General features: G+C 43.8%; 1 long non-coding RNA gene across 1 annotated transcript in view; it reads right to left on the bottom strand.

Annotated features, from left to right (window-relative positions):
• Positions 1 to 1,481: 1,481 nt before the first annotated feature.
• Positions 1,482 to 23,281, bottom strand: part of LOC132538335 (uncharacterized) — a 111,375-nt gene continuing 89,575 nt past the window's right edge. Inside the window, exon 2 of the long non-coding RNA XR_009549732.1 lies at positions 1,482 to 1,555. This is a non-coding gene — a long non-coding RNA (uncharacterized LOC132538335). The remainder of the gene's footprint in view (positions 1,556 to 23,281) is intronic.

Genomic DNA, 23,281 nt, shown 5'->3' on the forward strand with positions numbered 1-23,281 from the left:
GAAGACAAAGTAAGAATAAAGGATGAGATATGTCTCACAAATCCTGTTTAGGTTTAACTACATGTTAAAGTGACCTTATTTTGAATAAACGTAGTTTTACATGCTCCCTTTTGTTTATATGTGGCCACAAGAAACTTCTGAGTCGTTTGCATGTATTTTTGCATTTTATCTTAACAGGATGGTGTGGTCACCCTGTTGGTGGTTGATGGTTTGCAGCACAGTGACTGAGGCCTGTGTGCGGCTTCTCTGCCCCAGGGCAGGTGTCTGCAGGCCTCCTGCCCACACGGACGTCCGTCCCATCATCCTGCAGCAGGGCCCAAGCTGCCCTCCACCCTCCCTGCTCCTTGCTGTGTGCAAGGGCCCACCCAGTAGAAGTTCCTCTCTATAGCTTTCTATTCTGCCCTTCTTTCCACCATTCCACATGTACACGAAGTCACCTGGAGTTTGTCTTTCTCTTTTTGACTTTGCTCACTTAATAGGATGCCTTTAAGTTCTAGCAAGATGAAACTGAAGAGATGAATTCATTTTTAACAGCTCAGGAGTATTCCATTGTATATATTGAAACCTATTCCATTTATTAAATTCTTTCAGTCAGTATTATGAAAAATCAGGCCAATAGCCTATCCACCACTGCCTGCAACCGCACAGTAAAATCAGACACATCTACTCCTGTCTCAGCTAGATGGGTGAAGGCTAAGTGTGTTTCACTTGTAGAGACTTCATCAGGCTTGGAATGGACATTATATGACTAGCAGAATTAAGTACTAAGGAGTTGCATCTTAGGATATTTTAAATATATCATCAATTCTGGAAACACTCCTGAGTATTAAAAGCCTTCGATCCATAGGTTTATTTTGAAGAATTAAGGTGCTGGTCTCTTTCCTCCCATGTATGGTCATGAAATAGTATCTATACTTTGACTCAGAAATAAAGTACAGTGTCCAAGTCTTATCAATCTTCCTTTCTTCTCTCCCTCCTTCCTTCATATATATATATAATTGGATAGAGATAAAGAGAAATAGAGAGGGGGATATAGAGAGGGAGAGAGACAGAGAGACACCTGCAGTCCTGCTTCACCACTCTTGACGCTTCCCCCCTGCAGGTGGAGACCAGGGACATGAACCTGGGTCCTTGCGCACTGTGATGTGAGCGCTTAACCATGTGCATCACTGCTTGCCCTCCATAATTTTCTTTTTAAATATTTGTTTTGTGAAGAAGAGAAAAAAGTGAAACTGAATGAAAGACAGAGAGAGGAAACCAGACTCTGATTCTAGCTCCTGTGGTGCCAGGTATGATGCTTGGAAACGCAGCCACACTTGGTGTTTGGATTGAATTACCACGTCCAGGCTGTACTGAGTCCATTAACAGAACACACTTCACATAAGGAAACCTCAGAGAATTATTCTAGCCTTTCAGTGAGCTCTAGATTATAATATTTCCAACACAGTAAAGTTACCTGAGGAAAGCAAGTCGATACTTACAGTTTAGAGTACATATCACGGGAAGACTGCTTCACGCTGTTATAAGACTCTTGCGTTACTGTGTCCTGAGCTGGCTGTGAGAGAAAAGAGAGGGTGTTAGTTACATGTGCTGCGCTTACTGTAACACAGGCAATAACCAGATGGAATCATGCATCTTGCAACATTTCTGCCTCCACTTTAGCTTTAAAAAGCACTCTTAAGGGGGCTGGGCGTAAGCGCAGCAGGTTTATTGGCAAATATTATGAGGTCTTTAGTTCTGTAGATATTTATCACGCATATTCAAATGCTTTGCCCAGTTTCCTGGGCTGCCACCTTGGTGTGTGCTCACTGCAGTGGTCTCAGTGTCCATGCTCCAGCCCAGCCCTGAAGCCACTGCCTGTGTATTTACTGGTTCTTTATTGTGATTTATTAATGACCAACAAGACTGGAAGATCACAGGGGTACAAGTCCACACAGTTCCCACCACCAGAGTTCCATGTCCCTCCCTCCACTGGAAGCTTCCCTGTTTTTTATCCCTCTGGGAGTGTGGACCCAAATTCTTTATGGGGAGCACAAGGTGGGAGGTCTGGCTTCAGTAATTGCTTCTCCGCTGGACATGGGTGTTGGCAGGTGGACCCACACCCCCAGCCTGTGTCTGTCTGTCCCTAGTGGGGCAGGGCTCTGGGGAGGGGAGGCTCCAGGACACATGGGTGAGGGCGTCTGCCCAGCGATGTCTGTGACCATGGACGGTAAGCCCATCCTGACAGGGACTCAGAGGTTACACAGGCTCTTGTGCTAAATATGACTAGATATGGGCTCGCTAATAGTATTTATATGTTTTCCTCATGTCTGGGAGCTACTCTTTGCCCTAATCCAGATTTCTAGTCCTATTCTTAACTCTGACACCATCTTCCCAGACAGTACTTTTAGTCCAACTTCATGTTAGCTGTCAGGCTAAGGCAACAATTACTAAAGTCAAGGACCCCTTGGAACATCTTTAAAATAAACTTCCCAGCTTCTTCACACACAAAGCCCTAGTTTCATCTGCTCTATTCCTGCCTTTAGGCTCCTGGTTATTAAACAATTTGTCCTGCTTTCTGTTACCACCTTCTAGCCACCAAGTTGCGGAGGCCACTGTGTCGCCATCCTTGTATTTACTTTGAATACCTCAGGAGATATTCCTGGGAGGTGACAAGGCTGTGAGTGTAGACTGTCATAAGTGTCATAAGCATCGTTATAAAGGACAAGAAAGACATTTCACCCCTTTCCTCGTAGGAAGATATACTGAAAAGATAACTATGGCTGAACCAAGTGACTCTTTTTTTTTTAATATTTTATTTTATTTTATTTATTTATTCCCTTTTGTTGCCCTTGTTGTTTTTTATTGTTGTAGTTATTATTGTTGTTGTCGTTGTTGGATAGGACAGAGAGAAATGGAGAGAGGAGGGGAAGACAGAGAGGAGGAGAGAAAAAGAGACACCTGCAGACCTGCTTCACTGCCTGTGAAGCGATTCCCCTGCAGGTGGGGAGCCGGGGTTCGAACCGGGATCCTTATGCCGGTCCTTGTGCTTTGCGCCACCTGCGCTTAACCCACTGCACTACAGCCCGACTCCCGGAACCAAGTGACTCTCACCAAACACTCAATCTACCAATGTGAGGGTCCTAGACTTACGGGGTATGAGAAATGAACCACTGGTGTTAACAGGCTCCCTAGTCCAGGCCCTTGTCAGAGGAGCCCATACAGATAAACTCCTTCCCTACACATGCTGACTATACATAGCACAATGTTCCTCCAAACATTACGGAGTCACCTTGTTCATCTAGAGTGAGGAGGAATTTGATCTAATACATAGCGGAGAACTGACCAACAATATCTGAGCTGAGAACAACTACCCTTAAACTGTGGGACATTTTTAATTAATAAAAAGGAGGGTCAGCACTGTAATATTTAACCTTCCCAAGCTGTGCCAAATAAATTCATTTCTAGCCCCAAAAGCTCTTCTGCTCTAGAACGTACCTATCTGTGTCTCCTAGGCATAGGTCTAGGACACACCTATCTGTGTCTCCTAGGTACAGGTCTAGGACACACCTATCTGTGTCTCCTAGGCATAGGTCTAGGACACACCTATCTGTGTCTCCTAGGCATAGGTCTAGGACACACCTATCTGTGTCTCCTAGGTACAGGTCTAGGACACACCTATCTGTGCCTCCTAGGTACAGGGATAGGACACACCTATCTGTGTCTCCTAGGCATAGGTCTAGGACACACCTATCTGTGTCTCCTAGGTACAGGTCTAGGACACACCTATCTGTGTCTCCTAGGTACAGGTCTAGGACACACCTATCTGTGTCTCCTAGGTACAGGTCTAGGACACACCTATCTGTGTCTCCTAGGCATAGGTCTAGGACACACCTATCTGTGTCTCCTAGGCACAGGTCTAGGACACACCTATCTGTGTCTCCTAGGCATAGGTCTAGGACACACCTATCTGTGTCTCCTAGGCATAGGTCTAGGACACACCTATCTGTGTCTCCTAGGCATAGGTCTAGGACACACCTATCTGTGTCTCCTAGGCATAGGTCTAGGACATACCTATCTGTGTCTCCTAGGTACAGGTCTAGGACATACCTATCTGTGTCTCCTAGGCATAGGTCTAGGACATACCTATCTGTGTCTCCTAGGTACAGGTCTAGGACATACCTATCTGTGTCTCCTAGGTACAGGTCCCGAAAACGGTGACTTGAGAGAAGCCAGGGTGAGTGCCCATGCACACATGCTCACACACAAAAACACAAACACACCTTGTTTTCAAAACATTTTTTCTTCTTAAAATTAATAGATTTTAAGTCTAAATTGCAGTTTAGAGTTAATAGCCTTGCAGTATACTATAAGGAATATAGCTTTTTTCCTTCTAATTTATCACTTTCTCTGTTACTGTGTATCAGTAGTGGCTCAAGCATGTTTGAGGACAATCGAAATACTGGAAGCAGGTAGGGTTTGCCTGCCTCTCAAAGCAAGCCTTCCTCCACAGTGGGATCCACAGTATAGGCTGACTTGTCTTTTTTTTACAATAGCTGTTTATTATTTTCAGTATATTATTGCCATTTAATAATACCAGTGATTCTATAAGAGCAGTTTTCCATCCTCATTTTATAGGTCCTGATAACTCAGTAACTCATCTGTACCAAGAAAACAGAAGGCCTTGTGGCTGGCATCAAACCCTGTCACAACTTCAGAGTTGTTATTCAGAATTGTCCACTTGCACGCAGCTTCGTGGACTCTGTCCTGTCAAGATACCTACTGTCAATACTATTTATATCCCCGATGTGAAAAAAAAGTTTTTTAAAGTCGATCTCACTGCCTGGTTGAAATTGTATCTAGCTTGTGCCCAGGGTGTGAGATGACTAAAAGCCACAACACATATGTAAATCATCTGTAGCAAAATCATAGACTGCGTTCATTGTCCATCATAGATAGGCCTTCACATCCGCCAACAGTCAACATACTTCACTAGAAAGCAGAGGGCATTCATGCCTGTATAACTGGCTCTATCTAGGCTGCTCTCCTGTGATTATTGTTTTGTGTATATCTGTGCTTCTATCTATCTATTTTGTGCATACCTGTCCTTATAAGTGCCACTGTTGCTCTGTTTTTCCACCCAGTGTCTGACTGGCTTCTTTTGGAAGGATCTTTGCTAGAAAGGTAGGAAAAAGCCAGCATCTGATTTCATGCCTGGGTGACGTGCAGGCACCAAGCACCAAGCGTGTGGGGGTTTACTCCTGATACCTCAAAATATTTTTTTTAGGTTTTTTACTATTTATTTTTTATTTATTCCCCCCTTCGTTGAATTTTTTGTTTTATTGTTGTTGTAGTTATTGTTGTTGATATTGTCATTGTTGGATAGGACAGAGAGAAATGGAGAGAGGAGGGGAAGACAGAGAGGGGCAGAGAAAGACAGACACCTGCAGACCTGCTTCACTGGGGGCTTGAACCTGGATCCTTACTTCGGTCCTTGCGCTTTGTGTGATACCTCAAAATTTTATAATGTATTATTGAATCAGTAATAAAATTTTAAATTGAAAAACCAAATAAGAGATAATGAGGGCCAGAAAGTGACCTGCTCTGCTGTTTCTAAGCAGAGGAGCCTCTGTGCATCTGTGTGTAAATTTCGCACATCCTGGCTATGGGTCACAGAGGTAACAGGATGAGTAACCTCACGTTGACAGGCTATTCTCACATTGTCTCACTTTTCTTGGTGATGCTTTGTAGAAACAGTCATGTCTATTGTTTTGCTATTATGAGTAGGATGACGAGTGCTCTGTCATCCCTGCATGTGTGTAACCCAGTGTGTAAACCCGTCCATGTGTGTAACCCAGTCCATGTATGTAACCAGTCCATGTGTGTAACCCATCACGTCCATGTGTGTAACCCAGTTCATGTGTGTAACCCAGTTCATGTGTGTAACCCCGTCCATGTGTGTAATCCAGTCCATGTGTGTAACCCGTCCATGTGTGTAACCCAGTCCATGTGTGTAACCCGTCCATGTGTGTAACCCAGTCCATGTGTGTAACCCGTCCATGTGTGTAACCCAGTCCATGTGTGTAACCCGTCCATGTGTGTAACCCAGTCCATGTGTGTAACCCGTCCATGTGTGTAACCCAGTCCATGTGTGTAACCCGTCCATGTGTGTAAACCAGTTCATGTGTGTAACCCGTCCATGTGTGTAACTCAGTACATGTGTGTAACCTGTCCATGTGTGTAACCCAGTCCATGTGTGTAACCCGGCCATGTGTGTAACCCAGTCCATGTATGTAACCCAGTCCATGTGTGTAACCCATTTCATGTGTGTAATCCGTCCATGTGTGTAACCCAGTCCATGTGTGTAACTCCGTCCATGTGTGTAACCCAGTCCATGTGTGTAACCCCGTCCATGTGTGTAACCCCGTCCATGTGTGTAATCCCGTCCAGTGATGACAATATGTCATCTCTTGCTGTTGTTCATGCTTGTCCACTCTGTCTCCACAGTCAGTGCCTCTAGCTGATACCAGAGAGAGGCAGGAACAAGGCACTCGATCACTGACAGAGTCCCCACTAAAATGTTTTAGAGAGAGAGGTCAGAACACCACACAGGTGGTGCTGGATAAAACCTGGGCCTCACCAATGTGGACATACCCCATGTTCCCCTTCAGCCTCACAAGCAAACAGGCTGATGTCCAGTGAAAATCTGTCAGCCCAAGACAGGGTTCCCAGTTCCTGCTGTAGTACTACTCAAGTCAGCTGGCTTGCTGAATCTTGGTCCTTTATTCTTTCTTTAACAAAAAAGGTTCAATTTGATAAATATAACTTGGATATTTATGAAAAAGAAAACTTCATTTTTTTGACTAGAGATAGCCATAAATCGAGCGGGTAGGGACAGACAGAGAGACACCTGCTGCCCTGCTTCACCACTTGTGAAGCTCTCCCTCTGCAGGTGGGGACCGGGGGCTCAAACCTGTGTCCCTGTGCACTATAATCTGTGCACCAATCCCAACTTTAATATTTATGTAGTATGCTCTGATAGATTTGGCTAATATTTACCAAAGTGAAAACTATGGAGACACCTCATAGATATGTGGTGTGTAACCAACTGAATATAGATAACGTAAGTGATTAAATAAATAAAAGAATAAGAAAACAGTTGACTGTAGCATTGCATAAGAGATCAGAAGACTCTGAGTGGCAGCATTAGAACCATCTCTGACATTCTCAAACGTGAGCTTCATTAATGCAAGCAGTTCCCTAACTCAATTCTCCAGATGTGATTAAGAGACACTGAGTTGGAAATGCAGTCTGTGATAATGAATGAGACTTACAGCCAGGAGAGGTCACAGCAGATTTCTATGGCTGCACTTTGAAAAGAGGTTTATTGGATTCAGAATTACTAGAGGTAGAGACCGAGGCTCTCTTTAATTCAACGTGTTTTCTTTAACGTGTTCTTTATAACAGCTTTTAGGCATCCGGGCTAAGACATTGCCGCCCTTGAAAGGTTCGTAGTCTAGAAGGGTAAGGGAAAGAAGTGAAGTGAGATCAGAAAACTGTATGGCGAGGGCACAGACACAGCACTGCTCTTCACTTGGGGGAGGTTGAGTAAAAAGCTGTGAGTAAAGTGAATGTTGAGTGTCAACTCGGCAGTGCGGTCTGAGTGATGACAGGGAGGGCAGAGACAGCAGTTTGTGCCCCAATAGGAGTCTGGCTTTGCTGGAGCAGAGAGACAGGTGCTGTGATGAAGCAGGGACAGTCTGCAGTCACGTGAGGGCGCTGAGCTCACGGGGGGGGGGGGGGGGGGGGAGGGACTGGAAGCTGGAAGGCTCATCGTGACACCGCTGGGAAATCAAGGAGTGAACGCCATACACCAAGGACATCCTCATGGAGCTGACCTACAGACAGGTCCTGTTTCAGTTCAATCAGCAAGTCTATGAGAGAGTTTCAGTTCAATCAGCAAGTCTATGAGAGGGGTCCTGGTCTTAGAGGCGGAGTAAGAAGAGCAAAGAAGTCACGCTGTTTGTCTGACATCACCAGCTTATAGGTGGTGCAACCCAGACGGAAGCCAAGCAGACTGATCCTAGCCTCCACCACTGGCCGCTGCGTCTCAGTCAACAGAAGGCAAGCATTTCACACCAAAGCAATCTTTTTGCTTGATGTCTATGGAAATGATTTTTATTTTCCCTCCAGGGTTATTGCTGGGCTCAGTACCTGCACCATGAATCCACCACTCCTGGAGGCCATTTTTTTCCCCCTTTTGTTGCCCTTGTTGTTGTAGCCTTATTGTGGTTATTATTATTGCCATTGTTGATGTTGTTCGTTGTTGGATAGGACAGAGAGAAATGGAGAGAGGAGGGGAAGACAGAGAGGGGGAGAGAAAGACAGACACCTGCAGACCTGCTTCACCGCTTGTGAAGCGACTCCCCTGCAGGTGGGGAGCCAGGGGCTCAAACCAGGATCCTTATGCCGGTCTTTGCGCTTTGTGCCACATGCGCTTAACCCACTGTGCCACTGCCCAACCCCCGGAAATGATTTTTTTTTTAACCCATACTGCAAACCGTTGGCTTTCTAGTTACAGAAGTCAGAAATGGTAATAAGATTCATGAACTTAAAAACACTAAGTCAGGTGAGGAGAAATGAAGCAGGAGATAACAAGCGCTTCTTGATCCCTTTATTGTGTGGCAAATTCTGGTCTAGGTGGCCTTGTGACCACCTGGTTTGATCCTTATGCCAACAGAGGTTAAAGGACATGAAGGACTCTGGGAAGAGTGAACGTGCTGTTATTTTCATAATCTAGATTCGCCCACCAGTTAGAGCGTCTTTCTTCCCTCTGCCGTTACACATTTGACTTACAACCTGGACTATGACGCCAGTTCCTGTGAAAGGGGAGAATGAGGCCGGGGCTCATGAAGGGAATCGTTCTGGCTGAGTAGGTTTCTGTCCCTGCTGAGTTGCTTGAGTAAAATGAGCAATGAGGAGTACTTAGTGCTCTGTTGATAGCAACAGCTCATGGCTGAAATATGTGTTTGCTTCACTGCAGGTTAGTAATTGTTTGAATCGACATCTGAAATTGATCTGTCCACAGTTATAATACATTTTATCAATAGAACTATTTTTTTTTCTTCATGCTGGCACTATGAATCCATCCTACTCCTGGTGGCCATTTTTCCCCCTTTTTTTCTTTCTATTTTTTATTGGATAGGACAGAGAGAAATTGAGAGAAGAGGGGGAGATAGAGAGGGAAAGAGAAAGAGAGACGCCTGCAGACCTGCTTCACCACTTTTGAGCTTGTCCCCCTGCATGTGGGGAGTGGGGGCTCGAACCTAGGTCCCTGCACATGGTACACTTAACCCTGTGCACCACCACCCGGTGCCCCAAACAGAACAATTTTTTAAGCACACGCCTTTTGTTGTATTCTCCTAAAACTTGCCAGATCTTTCAGTGAAAGCCATCTGGGGCTAGGGGAAAACTTGAGACTTCACTGTGCATTCTCCCTGGTAGAATTTTACTCCGATATTTGGAGAAAATAAATTTCTTTTATAACAGAGATATATTGTGATTAAAACACAGAGATGACATGTATTTTTAAAGATATACTTGTCTAAGCAAACACTGCCTGGATTCTTAACTGTGGTAGATACTGTCCTGGTTATTGGGACTCCCGTGCTCACGGCTGTCCCATGCCAGTTATGGAGAAGAGCACACGAGGCAGGTCTGCACCTGCTGCAGAGAACAGGCTTTCCGCGGGGTGAGTTTCTAGAGACCCTGATAAGCACACTGAGAGAGGGTCCACCACCCCATATCTACCAAATCCTCTACATCCCCAGAGAATTTGCTGCTGATGTTTGAGTGCCAAAATGCAAGGAAATAATCAGTTTACACTAGTTCCAGAGTGTGCAAAATAGTTGAATAAAGCACTGTAAATTTTTACCGTATTATTTAAGTAACTACTGAAATATTTATTGAGTGTAAATTGCATAAAATAAATGTGTTGTTATAGATTCTAATTGTGAAGCTTAAGCTGTAGCCTTTAAATTCACATCAAGCTCTCTTGGGAAATCAATATTCAAAATAATAACATTTGGCAAAATATGTTTTTTATAATCATCAAAGAAACACCAACAGTAACAAAAATGTAAGTAGATATTTTGTATTTTGTGTGACGTAGCAAAGTTTACGTTGAAACTGATGAAAGATTTTAAAAATCTGAACTTTTATAAAATTGTCTTTGGCAAACAAATGGTGTTCTGGGAAAGAAAAAGGAATTCCCTACAATCTTAAATCCAATTGCTTCATTAACTACAGTTGTTGGTAGGATGCGTTTCCTAGTAAAGCCAGTCATTTAAAATGGGAAGTGTATCCCAGTGTCGGAATGCAGGGCCTCTGCACAGAGGGAAGGGCGTGCTGGCAAAGGGGTCCCTAGTTCCACCCACTTTAAATCCTGAATCTCAAGCTGGCAGTCTAAATGAAGGTAGCACCCTCCTTCCTTCCTCTGCCTCACCCAAACTCTATATAACCTGGCTTGCACTGCCCCAAAACAGAGCTGAGGACTCCCACAGAGTTGGATTTTTTTTTTTTTTTTAGACTCCTTCTGTTTATTGTATCAGAACAAAGGAATCTAAAGAGGGAAGGGAAGAAAGGATTTCCAGGATGTCAGTTACTCAGTGCATGTTGTTGGGAAAAGACTTTCTTCCTTTTTAAAATTTTGGGGAATTAATGTTTTATATTCAACAGTAGATACAATAGTTTGTACATGCATAACATTTCCCAGTTTTCCATATAACAATACAAAATAATAAAAATAAAACAAAATAGGACTGATATTGGGCTGGTGAAATAGGGGTAGTGTGCTACTTTGCCCATGATCCAAGTTGGAGCCTGGCCTCCAGGTCACTGAAGGGCTTTGGTGCTGTGGTCTCTCTCTCTCTCTCTCTCTCTCTCTATCTCTCCTCTCTTCCTCTTTTACTTCTCTGTTTCTAGCTAATAAATAAATACATAAATACAATGGTAATTTAGTAATTGCTGCCCCCCGAGCCCCAAAGAAGGAATTGGATGCAAGGCTACAAGAATAAGAGGTATGAATCTGACCCTGTGTCTCCTAAATAAGACAAGAACAGAAAGACTCAAGGAATTATCTAGGATATGGTGCACTGTGGATATATAGCAGGAAGAATAAATGGTGTGTGGCTGTGTGATAGACACAGATAAGACAAATAAGACAAGAACAGAAAGACTCAAGGAATTATCTGGGATATGGCGCACTGTGGGTATACAGCAGTAAGAATAAATGGTGTGTGGCTGTGTGACAGACACAGATAAGACAAATAAGACAAGAACAGAAAGACTCAAGGAATTATCTGGGATATGGCGCACTGTGGGTATACAGCAGTAAGAATAAACGGCATGTGGCTGTATGATATACACAGATTTGTGATAAAAGCAGGTATGGCTCGGGGAAACTGATATAGAAGAAGTATAAAACTTGACCATTCAAGAAATGCTGATGAAAATCAGGTCCTCTAGAGAGTGGCTGTATGATATACACAGATTTGTGATAAAAGCAGGTATGGCTCGGGGAAACTGACATGGGAGGTGTATAAAGCTTGACAATTCAAGCTTTATAATAATACATTTTAATAAATTTTTAAAAAATTTTAAAAAAGCTGAAGGAGTTTACCATGATTGACCTCCCTTGTAAGAGTTATTGAAAGGAGAAGCACAGAAGGTGACGCACTGAAACAAGGTGATGCCTGTAAAACAGAGCCAGCAACGCAAGCCTGAGAAATATGAGTCAACTTTAAAGTGTGAAAGGAGAGGAAAAATGGGTGAAGGATGTTCAGAGAACAGTGAGACAAAACCAGGTTAAAGAGACTCTGAGGTGTGTGTATCTATGACGCGCAATGTAAAGTTACACATATGCTTATGTATGTAGCGCACTTACATACATACAATTTTATGTGTCTTACATGGTGTCATTTTGTCTCTAGTACTTGAAAAAAACTAATTATCTTTATTTACTGGATAGGTATAGCCAGAAATCAATAGGAGAGGGGGAGTTCGAGAGGGAGAGAGAAAGAGAGGAGCCTATAGCACTGCTTCCCCTCTCTGAAAGCTTTCCCCTAAAAGTGGAGACCAGGGGCTTGAACCAAGACCCTTATGCATTGCAACATACGCACTCAACCAGGTGTGCCACCACTTGGCCCCTCTCTAGCGCTTTTTAATCTTTCTTGATGATTTCTTTCCTTATCTTTATCATAGAGCATCTACTGAGGTTCTTTAGTTTGGTGTTTATGTGAACACTCTATTGTTGCCATAGTTGATTTGGACTTTGTGAAAACGATTGTGCTTTACCTGGGGAGAGGCTGGAAGGCCAGGGGGAGGGCACAGACTGTGCTGGGGGGCATTGTGGAAATATCCCCCTAGAATCTTTTATCTTGTAAGCCATTATTAAATCGCTAGTAAAAATGTAAAAGAGGGAGAAAAAACAACTCAGTGTCCAGAAACCACTGAGGTTCAATATGCAAACAATGAACTAGAAGAGACTGAAATGTTTTCTTTTAAAATCACCTCAGCTAGGCACCTAAAATGAAAATCAACAAAGGACACACACATTGAAAGTGGTGACAGAGGTCACTGCTTTTAAAGCACAGAAAACAGAAAGAAATGGAAAGCATTCCGTGCTTGCTGGCGCTCACACGGTGGCCTCACAGCTGAGGTGGCCGCTGGCTTCCCTGTGGCAAACTCAAGAGATTGCACAAACAGAGGGAACTCCAGGGAAAATTCAGGTATGAACAATCCCGTTTATGCAGAAAACGACAGGGCTTATATAGGAGAGTGGGACAAAGAACATTTTTCACATATGTCAGTAACCACAGGTCTCCACAAGGTCAGCACCTGTATGATGGGAGGGCTGAGGAATGACGAGAATTGATAGAGGTATTGGAAAGCTCAGCATGATTATTCACCATGAGGCAAGGGTGCTGATTAACGAAAGGCATTAAGAAAAACATGGTGGTTAAAACAGCAGAGCGAGATAAAGCAGAGAAGAGCAGAATATTGATGTAAGACGTAATGATCAAAGAACGAGGAGATAATGTGTGGGGTTCTTACTGTTAAGTTACTGGGAAGGCAGGGTGATGGAGCACAGTTTGTATGTGATCAAAGATGGTGAACTCATTATGAATTCACAGTGAACTTTCAAGCAGACAGCCATTTGGTTTGTAGCAGGGGAAGGGGTAAGTGTGAGAGGGTGCAGGCCTTTGTGAAGCCTGGGAGACGGACAAGGGGGAACTGAGTCAGGAAAGGTTTTCCCTCCAAGCTCCATCCCTGAAAGGGAGAGGCTGACAGGTGGGTGTCTTTTCAGACCTCCATCTTTACATGGGAGTTCCCGTATGCTGGACCAAGCTCTCACACTGTCCCACATATGCTCATTAGTTCAGGTTACAACAGCTGCCTTTCCCCCCTTTGGTCCTTGTCAGGTGACACTGCTCTTGGTTTACTTTCTCACAGAGACAGAAAGAGGTAACAAGAGAGGAGAAGACGCTACTGCACCAAGCTCTCCACAGTCTGTTGGGAGGGGGCTCAAACTTGGATCTTGTGCCTGACAGGGCAGACACACTACCAGATGACTTGTTACAAAGGGTGTGTGTGTGAGTGTGTGTGTGTGTGTGAGAGTGTGTGTCTGAGTGTGTGTGAGTCTGTGTTTGTGAGTGTGTGTATGTGTGTGAGTGTATGTGTGTGAGTCTGTGTGTGTGTGTGAGTGTGTGTGTGTGAGTGTGTGTGTGTATGAGTGTGTGTGAGTGTGTGTGTTTGTGAGTCTGTGTGTGTGAGTATGTGTGTGTGTGAGTGTGTGTGTGAGTGTGTGTGTGTGAGTGTGTGTGTGTGAGTGTATGTGTGTGAGTCTGTGTGTGTGTGAGTGTGTGTGCTTGTGTGAGTCTGTGAATCTGTGTGTGTGAGTCTGTGTGTGTGAGTCTGTGTGTGTGAGTGTGTGTGATTGTGTGTGTGAGTGTGTGTGTGAGTGTGTGTGAGTGTATGATTGTGTGTGAGTGTGAGTCTGTGTGTGTGAGTCTGTGTGAGTGTGTGTGTGAGTCTGTGTGTGTGTGAGTGTGAATGTGAGTGTATGAGTGTGTGTGTGTGAGTTTGTGTGTATGTGTGTGTGAGAGTGTGTGTGAGTGTATAAGTGTGTGTGTGTATGTGTGTGTGTGTCTGTGAGTGTGTGTGTGAGAGTGTGTGTGAGTGTATGAGTGTGTGTGTGTGTGAGTGAGTGTGTGTGTGAGAGTGTATGAGTGTGTGTGTATGAGTGTGTGTGTGTGACTGTGAGTGTGTGTGAGTGTATGAGTATGTGTGTGAGTGTATGTGTGTGAGTGTGTGTGAGTGAATGAGTGTGTGTGTGAGTGTCTGTGTGTGTGACTGTGTGTGAGTGTGTGTATGAGTGTGTGTGTGAGTGTGAGTTTGTGTGTGTGAGTGTATGAGTGAGTGTGTGTTAGTGAGTGTGTGTGTGAGTGTGTGTGTTTGTAATACAGACGTTACACAGTATAATCCTGCTGTAAGAAAAGATAAAACCTGGGTCGGGCTGTAGCACAGCGGGTTAAGCACACGTGGCACAAAGCACAAGGACCGACCAGCGTCAGGATCCCAGTTCGAGGCCCCGGCTCCCCACCTGCAGGGGAGTCGCTTCACAGGTGGTGAAGCAGGTCTGCAGGTGTCTGTCTTTCTCTCCCCCTCTCTGTCTTCCCCTCCTCTCTCCATTTCTCTCTGTCCTACCCAACAACAACAACATCAATAGCTACAATAAAAAGGGCAACAAAAAGGGGGGCAGAAGAGATGAAGCCTTGGCTTTTGCAGTAGCGTATATATGACTGGAGAGATTGCTAGGAATCAAATCACTTTAGAAGGAAAAACAAAAGTGGAATGGGAAGGGACACAGCAGGAAACAGACAAGCAAAGCCTTTTAAAGCATTTGAGGTTACCAAAAAGGAGAAAGACATGGAGGCTGGAGGGCTGGAGAGGCAAATAAGACTGCGGTGGAGAAACCAGATCCTGGGAGGCGGTGTGGTGGCAGAAGGTGTGAGATCGTGCCCCTAAAACATGTGCACTCATGCCAACTAGAGCCACACCAATAAAAAGACTGCATTCCCAGGACAAACCCCCTTACACTGTAGCATCACTTCCTACTGCATTTCTCGCGATAGCTAGATATTTCAGAAATACTGATTTTTTTGTGTTCATGTTCAGTGCAGCATCTAAAATTTGCATTTTAACAGTTTCTGGCCAGATTTTGTTTCAGGTTCTATGATGACTATTCTGGAAATTTAGTCTCTCAAAATATTGGCAGTTCTTAAAAATGTAATAAAACTTGCTTGTAAAACCAACTGGCATTGAAAATATAATTCTACTACTAATAATTTATCCGGGAAACTCTCATATTGGCAAAGTTGCACAGCACTGCTAAAGGGATATACACGCCCTTTACTTGGCTTTACAAATTCTCAACATTTCACCATCTGCTGCTCTCCCTCACTTGTTCTTTCCTTGACCTTTCTCTGAATGCACACTGCGTATAGTATGGCGTGTCTCTGCTAAGTACTTCACAGTGCTTAAAAGACACTTGGGTGTGGAGTTGTAACCCTCTTAGCCTATGGTTTTTGCCAGTGTTTCCATATATATATATATTCCCTTTTGTTGCCCTTGTTGTTTTATTGTTGTAGTTATTAGTGCTGTTATTGAAGTCACCCTCATTGGATAGGACAGAGAGAAATGGAGAGAGGAGGGGAAGACAGAGGGGAGAGAAAGACAGACACCTGCAGACCTGCTTCACCACCTGTGAAGCGACTCCCTGTAGGTGGGAGCCGGGGGCTCGAACTGGGATCCTTACCCAGGTCCTTTTTTTCCTTCTCTCTCTCTCTCTCTCTCTTTTTTTTTTTTTTTACCAGAGCACTGTTCAGCTCTGGCTTATGGTGGTGCGGGGGATTGAACCTGGGACTTTGGATCGTCAGGCATGAGAGTCTGTTTGCATAACCATTATGCTATCTACCCTCCACCCACGCTGGTCCTTTTTGTTTTGCACTGCCTGCACTTAACTCGCTGTGCTATCACCCTGACTCCCAAGTGTTTACTTTTTATAAATAAAAATTTTAAAGAGAGAGAGAGAGAGAACCCTTGGGGCTGGGCACTGGTGCACCTGGTAGAAAGGTTTAGCTCCCACCCCACTCTTTGTGAACATGAAGCAGTGCTGCAGCCTCTCTCTCTCTCTTCTTCTTCTTCTTCTTCTTCTTTTTCTTCTTCTTCTTCTCCTTCTCCTCCTTCTCCTCCTCCTTCTCCTCCTCTTCCTCCTTCTTCTTCTTCCCTTTCAATTTCTGTCTCGATCCAAAAAAAAAATTAAGAAAAAAATAGCCACTGGTAATGGTGATTCTTTGTGCAGGCAGCCAGCCCCAGAAATGACCATGGTAGCAATAAAGAAAAGAGGAAAAGATTCTTCTACATGACCACAAAGTCATTATCATAAATCAAAATATGGTAATTGTGTACTATACCAGACTTACTTCAACTGTGTCCAAAATGTATTAAAAAGCTGATTTCATTTGGATCTAGTAAAGATTCATGCACAACGAAAGTCTTCATTAATCTAAAGTAGTTCTATTGAGTTTTGGGGCTCTTCGAGCTATCTGAAGAGGATGCAGTAGCTCATTTGATAAAATACCCCTTTGTTGGTCTGCTTCTGGTTCTGCCTCTGGGAGCCCCTCTGTTACACTGCTTGACGTTGTGTCTATTTACATGGTCATTCTGTTACATTGGCTTGGTCTCACTCCCCCTGCCTCCGGGAGATTGTGGTTTAGTCTTTGCCTTTTCAGGCTTCTCCCCTCTCCCCGCCCCCTACCCTACATACTTCCTGGGTTCCTGATGCTGCGGCCAGAGGAGAGAGATGGAGGAGCCGATTGTGTGGTGATTAGGTTGTTGGACTGCTTGCCCGCTCGTGAACGAAGATTAAACTGCGTTCTCAGCTCGGCCATGTGTCCCTGGTCATCTGTTACCCGCCCGTGAAGCCAGCCCGGAGAAAATAACACCCCATACATGTATTTTATGTTTTCATGGTTAGATTAAGGTTAAAAATGTATAGCATAGACTGCCAGATGGCCCTCTGTTCTGTACAGTATTGATTAGAAGTCAAATAATTTCAGGGAGCCTTTCAATTAAAAAAGTTACTAGTTCTATTCATGTCAGCTTCAGGCTCTCACCTCTCTGATCCAGCTTTTCATTTTTAGAGCGAGGCAGAGACAACAAGACAGAGGGACAGTGGGAAAGATGCCACATTTTAAAACTGTTATATGGGAAACTGAGGAATGTTATGCATGTACAAACTATTGTATTTACTGTTGAATGTAAAACATTAGTTCCCCAATAAAGAAATTAAAAAAAAAAATTGTCCCCCAGTGCAGACGCACAGGGTTCCAAACAGAGTCGTGCACGTGGGAGGGCACACTCTCCACCTGGGAGCTCGCTGGCAGCCCATGTGCAGAAGTCTCCGCGTGACTGAGACGCTGAGCTCCATACTGAGGATTTCCGGTTCCTTCCCTGCAATTAGCAAGCAAACTCCAGAGTGTCTTTGAGTTGGCATAATTATCATATTTCTCATGAGAGTACTCAGTGCGTTTGTCATCCAGTAATCATTCTTCCCCAAATCAATGACTGCTTCAGAACTTAAAAATGATGATTCTCTATTAATGTAAGTTCTCTTCTTTGCTGACTTTCTGTCTTCCCTCAGTCACATGTCTTATTATATAACACCGTAGAATTATGGAGTTAATTTATTCATTATGCTACAATTATCAGTGTTCCATTTACTTGCTGAAACTGTGTACAAACATAACAGAAGTCACACTGAGTGTCTACTGTGATAATTTGTACATTTACAAAAATTGAGTATTTTGTGTATATCCCTTTGACTGAAAAATTATCTGGTATAACTACACTTACACTACCTTTCATACTTACTGGCCTTAAATTTTTTATTATCTTTACTTATTTATTGGATAGAGACAGGCAGAAATTGAAAGGAAGGGGGGATAGAGAGACAGACAAGACACCTGCAGCCCTGCTTCACCACTGTGAAGCTTCCCTCCTGCAGGTGGGGACTGGGGGCTTGAACCCGGGTCCTTGTGTGTGTAACATGTGCACTCAACCAGCTGCACCACCAACCATATTGTTTATTTCTTTATGTGTATGTTCGATCTCACCATAAACTGTACTTTACGTCTAATAAGCTCCTTGTGTTGTAATCACATTAGTTGTTATCACTTATTATGCTATGTTTTTGAAAAAGTTTTGAATGAATCCTATTAGTTTTCCTACTTGGTACCTCCACTTGGAGTTATTCTACAATTCACATGGTTTTTGTTTTAGATTTACTTCTGAAAATGTGAACTTCTTTTTATTCTTAATGACTATCTCAGAAAAACACATGAGATACTGATCTCCAGAATTTATCATTGTGATTTAGTTTACTGAACACTGTGTATGTTCCATATACTTGGAAATAAAATTACCCCTTTATTATGTAGTATAAACTTTCCATATGCATTATAGTATTTGCTTGTTCAAACTTTCTCAATCTGTATTAAATTTTCCCTCATATTTTTCTAAATGTGTCCACTTAATTTCCTGGCATGCTTCATGTTGCCAAACATAATAAACTGTATCTTAGACCATCTTTTAAGGAGTATTAATGCATATATTTGATTTTTGTCTTCATAAGCAATTCTTTCTGTGAGTAAAAATTTTTATTAAGCATGAAAATTATCTGTGTATTAAACTTAATAATAAAATAATGCCTCATAATAATACGAACAGGAGCTTACCGTTTGAAATCTCCACTATTACCAACTGATGCCCTAGCAATATGAAAGCCTCCCTTTCTGGTGCCTCCTTTCCCTGTGTTTCCAGGGAAACACTTTGATGCAAACTATAAATGAAAATATGTTTGAGCACCCTGGAAATATACTGAAATCAGCCAGATGCTCCATCTCACTCCAAGTTAGAACCTCTGCTCTATTAAAAAAAACTGGACCACCATGGCCCTTTTCGTGAAATAAAAAATAATGTAAGCATATGAAGCAGGCTCACCTTCTGAATTTAAAGGGGGAAGTGAGAGAGCAAGCAGGCATAAGGAACATTCAGAGACTGTGTATTGGATGACACAATATAGTGATTTCCCAGAAAGAAGAAACAAACAAGTTTTATGTATCCTCAAATGCCTGCAGGTCAGAATTTTTAGAATGTAGGGCAGGAACAGAGTTCAGGCACAGCCCCTGGCTTTCCAGACAGGAGGAGACAAAGTTAGACCTTCACAAAGATGACTACCACCATGCCATGTTCACTGGGAAACATATATAGAAAGATTTCTGCAACAAATATATGGGATACACAAAGGGCCCTCTCTGCATGAGATGAAAAAATAAATAAACTCAACAACACTAGCCATAAGTTAGATACTGCCAAACACAAATAAGTAAAATTGAAGATATAGCAAGAGAAATTATCTAATCTGGAATACAAAGAGAAAAATCAGAATTAAATAGTTCTGGATAAACTTCAAGTCACCTAAAACATATAGAACAGGATTCTACAGCAGAGGGTGAGACAGAAAAAGCATTGGAAGTAATGTCATTAAAAGTTTCAGATTTGATGAAAGTTGTATTTCTGTAGAACTAGACAACCCAATGTGTCCCAAACATAAGAGAAACTAATGACACTAGATAAAGACACCACAGTGACATCGTTTTAAACAATGAGTGTTGGATAGTATGCCAGCTCCCCCCGGCTTTAAGCTTCTGTCTCTAATCCTGCTAACTAAGCACCAGCATGCCTGCAGGGCATTGGTTTAATCCCACTCAAAGCTGTGGGCTATTGACATCACCACTGTTAACAAGCACCACCCTGCCTCCAGGGCACTGGTTTAATCCCCACTGGTTCATGATGTCTCTTTGCTCCGCCCCCTCTCCTAGTCACACCCTGATTTCCACCAGTCCTTTTTCGCTCCACCCTCTCTACATCACACCCTGTTTCCACCCTACTTGGCGAGTATATATACAAGTTGCTTTTCTGAGTAAAAACACTTGGAATTGCTTTCCGGCTCTGAGAGTCCCAGAATGTATCTCCTGAGATGCTAGTTCGGCACGAGCTCCTGATCCCTCTCCCACGCAGCAGCCTAGGTTGGCTCCAGTTGAGTTCTCTCCAACCCAGAGAGCACTTGCTCAGGAAGAAGCACCCTCAGGCTATCCTGGCAAATGAGGTGATGTATTTTTAAAGTAGCAAAATAAAACAAAAGTGTGTCATGTACTAAGAATAAGGTAGTGGCTTTTTCATCAGAGACAATGAAGGCTGAGTAGTAGTGGGAAATATCTTTAAAATATTCAAAACTAGAATTCTATACCTAGGGAAATTGTTTTTAAAGAATACAGACTTTCTCACATAGACAATATCTTAAAGACTTGGGGCCAGGTGGTAGCACAACAGGTTAATTGCGCATATTACCATACAGAAGGACCAGCGTTCCAGCCTCAGGTCTCTCCCTACCTGCAGGGGGAAAGCTTCACAAGTGGTAAAGCAGGGCTACAGGTGTCCCTCTGTCTGTCTCTCCTCTCTATCCCCCATTGCCCCTTTGATTTCTCTATTAAATAAATTAAATAAAGTTATAAAACCAAAATCTGAAAGACTTTAGCACCAGAGTTTACTTATTACAAGGTTTAAAGTAAGATGTCCAGCATGAAGAAAATGATCCCAGATAAAAATTTGAAACTTGAACAAATTACCAACAGCATTGTGAATGGTAGATAAAAAATATTTTCTGCTGGGAAATTGTGCAGATGCATTCACATCTGCCATGTTTTCTCCTCAGGCTACTAGTTCCGTGAGAGTTCGGACATTATGGGTGTGCCTGATCCACCATGTTATGCCCTCAGGACATTGTCTATATCCCCGCGATAGTTGGAGTGCTTTGGCTACTCCTCCCCCCTCCCATTCTCACAAGAGTTATCATCCTATCCTGGAGTGCTATGGTTACTCCTCCCCCTTCCCATTCTCGTGAAAGCTACTCCTATAAAAGCCCTTCTTCTTCTGCACCTCGTTCTCTTGCCAGCGCTCCACTCTGGTGTTCAGATGCAGGAAAGGTTACTACATGAGGCGGCCATTTTCGCTACCTCCACGTGGCCCAACCTGCCTCTCTAGCACCCAACTCTGAGGTGCCAGCGCAAATAAAGATTTGTATTTTCTCTTTGCTCCGGACCCTTCCTCTCTCTCTTCTCCGCAGCCCACGCTCAACAACATCTGGCGCTCAATGTGTCCCGCGCTCACGCCCGGCCTGAGGTCCAGAAAAGCTGCCCAGACACAGGTAAGTGGCAGCCACCTGACTCTGTGGCCCTGCGTTTCCCTCCACCATGGAATTTTTTCTGTTTTATGAGGAGGTGTCCCAGACATTCTATCCTTCTCTCCTGGGACAGGCTTTCGATCTCAGAGATGCTTTAATTTTCGCTACATCGTGGGTTCTCATGGCTATATTTACTGTTTTCAGGATATGTACAAGGCCTCCTGCCAAAAGGAGCAATCTGCAGTCAGCCCCAAACCCGCTGCCTCTGGAGACACGTGTCTGGTTTCTTCTTTTTTTTTTTTAATTCTTTTTTTTTTATTTAAGAAAGGATTAATTAACAAAACCATAGGGTAGGAGGGGTACAACTCCACACAATTCCCACCACCCAATCTCCATATCCCACCCCCTCCCCTGATAGCTTTCCCATTCTCTATCCCTGTGGGAGCATGGACCCAGGGTCATTGTGGGTTGCAGAAGGTAGAAGGTCTGGCTTCTGTAATTGCTTCCCCACTGAACATGGGCGTTGACTGGTCGGTCCATACTCCCAGAGAGAGGCAGACTGGGAGTCTGGTTTCTTCTGTAGCGGCTTCTGCTTCCACGACCCCTCCACCCATTGCCCCAGCTGACACGTGTTTGGCTGCTCCTTTGACCCCTCTCCCAGCTGTCCCCACAGACATGGGTTTTGTTTCTCTTGTTGCGGCTTCCACTTCTTCGACTCCTCCCCCTGCTGACACCTCATCAAGAGACCTTGTGGCTGAGATACGAGAGTTAAAGGATATTTTTTCAGCATTTAAGGACCTTAAACCATTTGCAGTCCACCCCAAGAGCTCCATCCCCGTAGATACGTGTTCAGTTTCTCCTGTGGCCACTACAGCAGTTCCACGGCACCTTCCACTTCCGTAGATCTCTCCCCAGTGTCATCGAACCAAATCTACACCTTCCCGGTAAACGTGGCCCCTTCTAAACAAAACCCTCAGCCGTGGCAGCCATACTCCTCTAATGAGCTCGGAGCACTCAGGCAAGCAGTCAGGGAGGACGGCCCTCCAGGACATGCACCTTGTTTGATTCTCCCCCTCCACTCTGGTAAACCTTCTAATCTTCAACTGCACCCCCACAGTAGTAGGGGCATTGTGGCAAGACCATGGGGTTCTCGAGTGGCTTCACACACCAGTAAGAGGAGCTCCAAGACTCCTCACTGAGATAGACGCGTTAGCATTCATGGTTCGCCAAGGGAGAAATAGGTCTGTGCAGGTCTTAGGGAAAGAAGCAGATTTAATTATTCTGCCCTTTTCTCTCACAGATACAGAGTGGCTTATACGCCATCATTCCCGCTTTGCCATAAGCTTCATGGGGTTTCCAGGACAAATAGATAACCATTTTCCTTCCAATAAATTGATAGCTTCTTTACCTCTTTTGCTTCTACTAGCACCTAAACTTTTCTCTCGAGATCCATTCCTTCTGCTCCTACAGTCTTCACTGATGGTGGAAAAAAGGGAGCTGCTGCCCTTATATATTACCCAGACAAACAATCTCCTAAACCTCTCTTTACTGAGCTTCCTGAGAATTCCCCTCAGTACAAAGAACTTTATGCTGTTTTCCTTGCATTAAAAGCTGTACCAGAATCCTTCAACCTTTTTTCTGACAGTGTGTATACTGTTAACCTACTTCCATGGCTTGCTCAATCTTATGTAAGAATTGATGACAACCCACTTTCCCCTCTCTTGATTCAAATCGCCTCTATGCTCTCTTCTCGAACCCAACCACTGTATACTCAGCAACTTCGTTCCCACAGCCCTCTTCCTGGTGCCCTGTCCGAAGGGAATGCTGCAGCTGACCACCTTGCCTCCACAGGAGCTCTCCTAGTCTCTGTCTCTGATCCTGCTGACTTTCATTCCCCAACCCATGTTAAACTTAAAGGCCTTCGAGCTCAATTTCCTG

The sequence above is a fragment of the Erinaceus europaeus genome, chromosome 4, assembly GCF_950295315.1.
Source record: "Erinaceus europaeus chromosome 4, mEriEur2.1, whole genome shotgun sequence".
NCBI classification, from domain to species: Eukaryota; Metazoa; Chordata; class Mammalia; order Eulipotyphla; family Erinaceidae; genus Erinaceus; species Erinaceus europaeus.